An 8,435-nucleotide genomic window follows, 5' to 3' on the forward strand; every position below is an offset into this window, starting at 1 on the left:
TGTTTAATGGTGATTAATCCAAATGAATCCACAGTAACCCTGTGATGAGTCTGATTAAACATTTTCATTAACAGCAGTAACATAGATTATATATTATTATATATTAGTGCACACTTAGCTTTTAGTATATATGTTTGTTACAAAGTTGTATTTACAGCAGAGAAGCTGAGTTAAAGACTGAAAACTATTCAAAGTCTCTTTGAATTGAAGCGTTTAACATTCTTTGTGTTTATTCTGCATTGACTTCATTATATGGTGTAAACGTCTGTTACAGGCTTAAATATAAAGTTGGAAAAATGTAACTGCAGCTATTGATCAAGTAATTGTGATTAATCAGGATTAATGACAGAAGATTGTGTCATTAATTAGTCATGTTTTAATCTACTGACAGCACTAGTGTTCACTCTGGTGCCTCCAACTGTTTTACGCCCTTTCAACACCTTCGTGGTCAAAAGTGTACACGCACAAAATCTACAATAAAACCCTCACGCAGCAATAGGACAGACACACAATCCATTTATCTCTGTGTCTCAAACACACACACGTGTATTCAAAGCCTCGATTTGTTCATATTTCATCTGTTGTGTTTTTATCTTCAGCGTTTTCAGTGTTGCTGCATTTACACCAAAAATGTTTCCATTGATGAATCAGATTGATTTGAATGTGTTTCATCCATACAAATCCCTCCCTGGTGGTCACATGACTCTATAACATAACAGGAGTCATGTGACAAGAGTTTCATGCTGTAAAATGTCACAATGGTTGAATGTGGTGGAGTAAAAATGTGAGATGTCAGCTACTTTTCTTCAATATGAAATGTTTGCAGGGCCTGACAGGAAGTGGACGGACGCTCTGATCACTTCCTGTTTGCTGAAGTGGGTTTTCAGTTGTTTAGAAACCAAAGGCTTGTTTTAAAAGACAGTTTAAATGGGACTGAGGGAACGACGTGTTTGTAGTTTATATCCAACAACATCGAGCAGTTTAATCAAAGAGTTCATGTTGCTAACAGCTCACCTCTCTGCAGCAGACACAGGCTGGACTTTAAAATTAATGGGACGATCTTCAGACCGGTCACTCTGTAAGGACACAGAGCTGGGTGGAGGTCCAGGCTGGTTCCTGTGAATAATGATGCAGCAGTGATGTGAGTGCTGAGCTGTGACATGGAGAAGAGTCATGGACAGTTAGAGATGGTCATCTCACCTCTGAGCTTTGGTCTGGCTCTCATGTTCCCCACACAGAGTGCTTTTAGAGGGAGGGGCTCCCTCCTCTCTGTCCTCACACTGATCCATGCTGCTCAATTCAGCTCACACACACTTTCTACCTGCAGAGGAAACACAAATCATTCATGTGCACATCAGCTGAAATCCTCCTTTCATCATGTGTGCTGTCCAAATATCAGCTGCTTCTTTCCTGCTTCATCTCAGTGTCAGCTGGATGCAGTCAGACAGCAGTGTGAGGCAGAGGAAGCTGCCATCAGCTGCTCTGCTATCAGTCCACTAGATGGAGCCTGAAGCACACACGATGCATTCACTGACACACACTGATTCACTGTTTGGGAAACTAGAAAAATGTTGGTCTTGAACTAGCTGCATAATGCAGACAGGGTAGGACCCAAATATAACGGCGAAACATCTTCAAGCAACTTATAGAAGTCCAGATGCTTTTCTTTCCAAGCTCCTTCAACTATGATGACCTGGATGACTGAGAACCTTCACAGGAAAAATGAAACACACTGAACAAAGAATGCAAGACTTTCACAATAAAACAGCAAACAAAGGAACGCAACACTGACACGTGAGCTTGACAGAGGAGTGGAGGAAAGGCAGACGAGAGTGAGTGAGGGAAAGAGGAGACAAGAGAGACATGACAGGCTGAGGAAATATAGAATGGAGCACCAGGCCTCACACAAACACACACAAACACACACAAACACACACACACAGAGACACACAGACACACACAGAGGCACACAGAGACACACAGAGACACACAGAGACACACAGAGACACAGAGGGAATCTAATGATCAAGGAACTAAACAGGAAGTATAAGAAACTCAAAGCAGCATAAATAAGACTGTAAATGAACCAGAACCATAAACCATAATACAAAAAATGCAAAGTGCTTGGTCAAAGGGACCCAGAACCATTAAAGTTCTTTTCTTTGCTCTTCACTGTTTGAGTGCAAACAGACTCCACGTTAAACTATGACAGCACCGTCCCTGCTGCTGCTGTCAGACCTGTTATTCACTTACTGCTCGCCAGTGTTTCTAATGAGTTTTACTCATCCATGAGAGTTTAAAGCTTGCACTTACAAGCAATGTTCCCTCTAATGTTTCACTTGTCTGAGCGAACACACAACCTCCCTGAGCGATCCACTGTGAGCGACATTAGACGTGTGCACTGTGGTCACGCCAGCGTCGAATCCATCCAAGTTACATGTTTATTAAAATAATCAATTTACAGCGTTTACATTTCTGTTAAACTACTTTTAATTAACTGCTTTAGCCCACTTACAATGAAAGTTAAAAAAGAAAATCTTGTTCATGACCTGTAGCATGTTAACACTATTGGAAGGAAAAATAACTTGAACTTCAATTTTGAAAACACAACTTTCTTTAAATAAAGCTCTGACTTGTATTATGAGTCTGTGGTCTGGGAGAGAGTCTGTAACTCTGTCTGCAACATACAGTAAATAATGACCAATGTTGGGCAGTTAATTATATAGTTACTTCTTCAAAAAAGTAACTGAGTTTTGCAAACAGAGTTTTTTGCAGCTGTTTACTGCAAAAAACTACAGCCAAGGTGTTTTTTTTTAAATAAACATTTCAAACTATTTACAGAACAATCAGCTGTTCTGCATCAAATCTGATGCCACACAAATTATTTGTGCCGCTCCAAAAAATAATTTCTGTCCACTATGAGATGAAGGAGAACAACAGCCTGATACCTGCAGGCCTGACAACAGCAGATGTATCACTGCTGTAACACCTGTAACACTCAGCAGTCGCCTCATTGTTCTGACACACACAACAACACTATTGACTACACTACACACTAACTACACACTAACTACACAAGATTTGCTCTAAACGTCTCAAATCTCTCACATCTCAAACACGCCGTCACTCCGTTTCTTAACAACTAAATGCCATGTTTTGATTGGTTTACTTTAATTTCAATTCAGGTTAGAATTCTTTTTGTGTGCTCAATACAGATTTTCTCTGCGCAGAGACCGTGCCAACAGTGCGCAGCTTAGAGGGAACATTGCTTACAAGGTGACTACCAATAAAAATGAGTGTGCTTCACTGTCAGAGCTACGGTGATTCATCCAGTAGGACTTGATAATAAAAATATTTGTTTGATGCTTTGCATTGAGGCGCATTGTTGAATTTGCAGGGACACAATAACCACAGATCAGTTGTTCAAACCACTACAGTAGGGAGCCATGTCATGAATAATAAACAAATACTAATACTAATACTACTACTAATAATAATGTTAATTTAAGTAATTGTTTTTGACTGAACATCACATATAATGTAACAAGCAGTAAATTCAGGTTAAGTGCATTATCAGCATTTGGAGGAGCTCCTTATCCTTCACTGCTCACCTCTTACAAAGTGTTCACACAGTTTGCTAGCTTCTTTCAGCCTGCTAGCTATGCTAACAAGTCTACTACACACACTTGAGTCGGTCACATGACAGACAGCAGAGATAGCTGCTCTGCTAGCTAAGCTAACTCATGTTAGCTTAGCTAGGTCAAGGTCAAAGAAATGAGGCGATGCTGCTGGGAGTTACGTCACAGACTAGCAGAATTTAGTTATTCAGCATAATATTTAATCCTTATTATCTGCTCCTCTCACCTCTGTTTACATCTGAAAACAAGAAAATTTAGCCAACAGTTTATTAGCTTTGGTGAAATTATAAACAGGCATCAGCGCAGTCACCTATACTGTGCTTTAATGCTGGAGCAGCAGGAACACCAGTTAATCTAAAATCTCCTTTTCTCTCTGAAACAAAGTGACAGCAGGCTGAGTCAAAGACAGAAACCTTATTTAAACACCAAATATTCACTTCCTGATCCAGGATTCAAAGAGGACGTTGAACTTACTCAGCTTCTTCCAATGAACGTCTTCACTCTGCAGCTCTCTGCTGCCTGGACCAGGTCTGTGTAGAAACAGAGAAAATCCTCTGCTTCTTCTCCGTCAGCAGTCGTCTGTGTCTGCAGACTGCGTCACATTAAACACTTCACACCAGCAAAGAGGCTGAAGCTCACAGGTCAACGGTCAGCTGCTGCACCTTATGTGATATTAATTTGATCAATCATTATCTTGGAGCAGGTTTCTGTTCCAACTCCAACACACAGAAAACAACCCTGAGAACGAATCAGATGATATGTGGGTGTGTCTGCAGGCTTCAATAGATGAGCATTAAACACTCAGCAAAGAGGCTGAAGCTCACAGGTCAAAGGTCAGCTGCCACACTGTATATAACAATTCACTTTTGAACAGTAGATAGCCTGTAGGCGTCTCTGCAGTGATAAACAGTTTACACATTAAACACTGAACCATAAAAGAAGCTTAAGCTGCAGCTCACAGGTCAAAGCTCAGCTGCTGCACCCACTTATGAGTTTAAATAAATCATGAACAGTCCAACACCTATGAATGAAATTTAGAGGATTCAAAGAAATATTGATAAAAGTTCTCGGAGCTGCTGTGCAAATATTTTTAACTCACTATGGAAACTCCTGGTTTCAAACTTTAAGCTTTTTTGCTGAAGCAGTTGTACAGAAATAATATTAAACTATAACAGTACTGATATACAGTGATCCCCTCAAAAATAAACACAGATATAAAACTTCTGTCCATTCTGCCATTAAAACGGTAAAATAGATCCACTGATCTGATTTTTTTTACTGTTTATGAAGAATAAGCAAATATATTATAAGATGATGAGAGGTGAGAAAAAAAAATCCTCAGAATCACTCGTTTGTATTCAAATATCAAAGTTCGTGTTCATCTGTTCCTCTCCTACACGTCACTATAAAGTTTAATCTTCTAAAAGTCAAAGTTTGAGTTCATATTCACTGCAGTTTAGTACAATATCTACATGTTAACGTTTGTTTGTGCTGAACTGTTCATTTGTTCCGTTTCATAATAAAATATATAAACATCTGTAACATCTGCACTTTAATATCTGGTATTTAGTACAGACAGAAGACAAAAGGTTTACTTTAGTATTAAAATATGAGTCCCGTACAAATCAAATATGTATATATAAAACTTTAAACTGATTTTTTTTCAAACTTTTTTCCTCACCAGGAAAAAAGAAAAACTTTTTACATGTCAAAGCTCAACATCTGACTTACTATTAATATAAAAACCGTGACTGAAGCATCTTTAAATGTTCCAATTTATTAACAGTGTTTTAAACTTAATACAGTAACTGTTTGTTCAGTCTGAGAAATGTAAAACATGTTTTATCCTCCATCTTTGTTTCAGTGTGAACAGTCTGAGCCGACAGTTCGTGATATTTTTAACAGAGGCCGACCTGCTGAATCAAATTTGTTTTAAAAAACAAAGTCCTCTGCTGTCCCTCCACCTGCTGCCTCTGAATACAAAGGGTGAGAACTTTAAATTAACACTGTGGCAGATATGTAACCATCTTTAAATGATCTCACTGACTTACAGACAAATGAAGGCAGACGTCTGTGGTGGCTGAAACCTCCACCCAAAACATATCCACAGACAGCAAGGTTTTGTAGTTTTGTAATTTTTAATTAGTTTTTATTTGCATTTCTTTTTCACTTTGTGTTTTTAATTCTGTTTAGTTTCAGTTAGTTTCCACGGTGAGTTTGCTTGTTTCAGTTTATATTTGATTTTTTATTTATTATATATTTACGGGGTCAGAGGCTGGACTGACGTAGATTAATGTAGATTTTATGATAAAAACTGAACTTTTTGAAAGCAGTGACTCAGTCTTTTTTTTTAGCCAAACTAACAACACTAACAGGCCATTTCCTGTAAAATGTTAATCAGTTTTCCAAAATCATTTCATTGATCGTTCTCAATAATTTAGTTAATTTAGTTCAGTTTTGTGTGTTTTGTAACACTTCTTCCTGTTGGAGAGGAGCCAACAGTTTGTGACGCAGTATTTTTAAGACCGACATGTTGAACCTGTATCTAACACACATCTATACGAAGTATTCATTTACAAAGTGCGCTCTCTGTCTCCTGCTGTGCGTGTAAATAAAAACATCCGGAGCTCAGCGGCTCTCTGGTTGAGCTCAGGCCACATTCAGTGTGTTTAGTCTGATTCCCGGACTCTGATCACACAAGGCCAGAAAATGGCGGAGACACTCGGCCTTGTTGGAAAACGTTACACACTGACTTTAATGGAGAGACCGGAAATACAAACACACACAGTTTGTTGTGTGAAGAAATCAAACACGAGCTGAACAAACAGTAAAGTTCCTAAAGACAAACTGTTAAAGGAGGAAACAAAGCAAACTTACAGTTTCTTCACACACCAACAACAAGCTCCACTCCACACCTGGACACTAAACACGGACACACAGGTGAGCTGCTTCCTGGAAGGAGGCGGGACTCCACCTGAAACTCAGCACAGGTGGGAGGGGCTCAGCTCTGTGTGTGCTGATGTGTTAACTTTAAAAATATGCCGTCTGACTGCTCAGACTGAGTCAGAGTAAAGTTCACATGCTGACGTGTGGAGACATGAAACCTTGTTGTAGCTGCAGGTGTGAACACACTGATCCCAGATCAGCTCTGCTGTATTTGTAACATGAACATTTCTGCTGCAAAGCTTCAAATGTTCAGCATGTTTCTCTGTTTCCAGTCTATAGATCCAGTCACACTTTCTACCTTCACCTGTGCAGTAAAGACTGAGAGCAGAGCTGAAACCAAGCGTCCAATCAGTGAGCAGCATCAACACCTGAGCTTCATTCAGACTCTGTTATTGAAGATGTTGTTGGTACAAAGTTCATCTGCTGCTCACATGAATCCATGAAAGATTTATTTCACTGAATGTTTCTTCAAAGCTCATTTCAACCTGTTGAAGTCATGAATGAAAGTGCAGACTGAGAGTGGATCACATGATGTTTGAGGTGTGTCATGTGACATGTTCAGTATTGTCACACATGTCTAGATTGTCCCTGATATCATAACTGCTCAAACACTGATGATTATATTTGAAGAATTATTCCTGATGGCAGCAAAGTTTGAATGGAGCTCTCTGTCTGTGCTGATTTGTCGCCCTCTGGAGGTCAAAGCACAAACTGCATGATGTCACTGTAACCACCACAGAGACAGGAAGTGTTTTTATGACTGAAACACTGAAATGATGCTAACGGCTGTCGTTAGGCTCACTGACAGCAGTGCTGATGTGTTCATGTCAAACACTGGCTCAGGTCAGACTCCTTCATCCTTCTCCAGCGTGAGGCCGCCCTCAGACCCACAGGAGCTCTGACCTTTGACCTCCTGACCCTAACCATTTTAGTCTTGTTGCATCTTTAAATGCAAATCCATCCAAACTGTAGCCGAGCAAAAGAAGCTGGAAGCTGTTCTATGAATGATGTTGTTGAAGGAGCTTGGAAAGAAAAGCGTCTGGACTTCTTTAAGTTGTTTGAAGAGGGACATGGACGTCTTAACGCCCACTCACATCCTGGGACATTTGATCACAGGAAATCACATGATGGGGTGGGGCTAGATCTCACAATGGGTTCACCCAAAACCTTGGCTGATTGTGACCCACACCCGTTTTCACACCGTGGCTCGTGTGATTAGGTAGAGGATCAACAGGGGCTCCATGTCCCTGAATTTAAACTGAATCTAAACACACCGTGCACAATGCCAAGTTAGATAATGGTTAAAAGAACAAGATAAGAATAAATAAAAAGATAAAATAAGGATAAAAAATAACTTAAAAAAATAAAATAAAAAGATAAATAACTGCAAATAAGTACAAATAAGTAACTGAAGACACGTGTGGTCTGCAGATGTCGATGTACATGGATGTACATGGAGTTTAATGTGCAAAATGAACTTAGTGTGCAAAGTGACCTGATGTGCAAACTGCAGTTTGAGGTCGGTCAGCTGTTCAGGAGTCTGATAGCAGTGGGGAAGATGGAGTTGTTGAGTCTGGATGTTCTACATTTCACACTTCTGAACCTTCGTCTCGAGGGCAGAGGTGTGTCTCTGCTCTGGACTCTGTGATGGTAGCTGCTCTGCAGAGAGGGCAGCAGGGTCCTGATGATCTTCTCCACAGTTGTTATCACTCTCTGCAGGCGTTTGCGGTTTGCAGTAGTGCTGCCGTACCATGCAGTGATGCAGCTGTCAGGCTGCTCTCCACAGTGCAGCTGTAGAACCTGCTGAGGATCTTGGCCAACATACCAAATTTCCTCAGCCTCCTCAGGAAA

General features: G+C 40.1%; 1 long non-coding RNA gene across 1 annotated transcript; it reads right to left on the bottom strand.

Moving 5' to 3' along the window:
- Positions 1-1,289: 1,289 nt before the first annotated feature.
- LOC113011599 (uncharacterized) lies at positions 1,290-6,544 on the bottom strand. The gene is made up of 3 exons (XR_003270592.1): positions 6,516-6,544; positions 4,113-4,300; positions 1,290-1,321 (listed from the first exon to the last, which is right to left on the bottom strand). It is a non-coding gene; the product is annotated as an uncharacterized LOC113011599 (long non-coding RNA).
- Between the last annotated feature and the right edge of the window lie 1,891 nt (positions 6,545-8,435).

Source organism: Astatotilapia calliptera, chromosome 19 (assembly GCF_900246225.1).
Source record: "Astatotilapia calliptera chromosome 19, fAstCal1.2, whole genome shotgun sequence".
In the NCBI taxonomy this organism is placed as follows: domain Eukaryota; kingdom Metazoa; phylum Chordata; class Actinopteri; order Cichliformes; family Cichlidae; genus Astatotilapia; species Astatotilapia calliptera.